This window comes from Schistocerca piceifrons, chromosome 4 (genome assembly GCF_021461385.2).
Source record: "Schistocerca piceifrons isolate TAMUIC-IGC-003096 chromosome 4, iqSchPice1.1, whole genome shotgun sequence".
Classification (NCBI taxonomy): domain Eukaryota; kingdom Metazoa; phylum Arthropoda; class Insecta; order Orthoptera; family Acrididae; genus Schistocerca; species Schistocerca piceifrons.
The window spans coordinates 403,111,105-403,112,428 of record NC_060141.1 but is presented as its reverse complement, the minus strand read 5'-3'; the positions used below and the strand labels follow the sequence as shown (position 1 = coordinate 403,112,428).

The 1,324-nt window shown below is 45.4% G+C and overlaps 1 non-coding gene across 1 annotated transcript; it reads left to right on the top strand.

Annotated features, from left to right (window-relative positions):
- The first annotated feature begins 311 nt into the window (after positions 1-311).
- Positions 312-386, top strand: Trnat-ugu. Its single transcript has one exon. It is a non-coding gene; the product is annotated as a tRNA-Thr (tRNA).
- The last annotated feature ends 938 nt before the right edge of the window (positions 387-1,324 follow it).

Here is a 1,324-nt window from a genome sequence, read left to right as displayed (position 1 = left end):
CGACTGCAGGGATTTTACACTGTGAGGTAACACGTATATGTGTGCCAATACTTTTTGGTGCGGTTGTATGAAGGATCCACACTGTTTGTGCATTCGCACAGAAGAAGAAGATGGTCAAGTGGCCGGTGAGCCTATGGCATCTGTTCTTTCGGACATGTGCCCGAACTCTTACGGGAATCGGCAACGCGCCGCGAGTAATGAGTATAATGGGCGGGGGCACTACGAATGTAGTGCGGGACAATACGTTGAAAATGTGGATTTCGCGGGAGGCGTGCCAGATATTAAATCCCTGCAGTCGCGCTATCCTTTGTGCCCTCGGTGGCTCAGATGGATAGAGCGTCTGCCATGTAAGCAGGAGAACCCGGGTTGGAGTCCCGGTCGGGGCACACATTTTCATCTGTCCCCGTTGACGTATGTGAACGCCTGTAAGCAGCTAAGGGTGTTCATTTCATTGTAATTTCATTCCAACGATCTGCATGGCCACCGATGGTATCTGTTCTTTCGGACATGTCCGAAAGAACAGATACCGTCTTAGTATATATATCCTTACCACAGAATATAGTGTACACAGACAGGCCCTGGTCTATGAGGAGGGGGGGGGAGGGGGCAAACCGGGGTATCTTCCCCGGGCGGCAATTTCAGAGGGCGTCAAATTCATATTCTTGAAGAGGTACACCTTGTTTCATAAAGCACCCATCGATCATTCATATTATTTTGAAACGCATTCATGCTGTTTCTGAACACATTCTAAGTTTAAAAAACTTACGGGTTTGCTGCCGGCTGACGTCGTCGAACACCGCCGATATTTCGACAGGAGCACACCCTGCCATTCTCAAGGCACAAATGCAAGGAAGAAGAAATGTGCCAGCAAATTTAATACCTCGGTTCACAGAGGAGAAACAAGAAAGACACCACACACAGAACAAGTGTCAGCACAAACAAAGATAACTAACATCAGAAATATCGATAGTTGCTATTAATCAACAAGGTGAGGTAGCACTAATTCTGCTTGATAGTCTGATAGTGTTATTAAGGAAGCTGTTGAAATCAGACTATCAAGCAATCTTATTAACAGAGATGGTGGATTTTTTAAAATGCTTCTTGGAATCCGGCTCTGTCTCTCATCAAAAACAGAGGGACAGAATTAGTGCTACCTCACCTGTTGATTAATAGTAACTATCGATATTTCTGATGTTGGTTATCTTTGTGTTGACACTTGTTCTGTATGTGGTGTCTTCCTTGTTTCTCCTCTCTGAACCGAGGTAATAAATTTGCTGGCACATTTCTTCTTCCTTGCATTTGTGCCTTGAGAATGGCAGGGTGT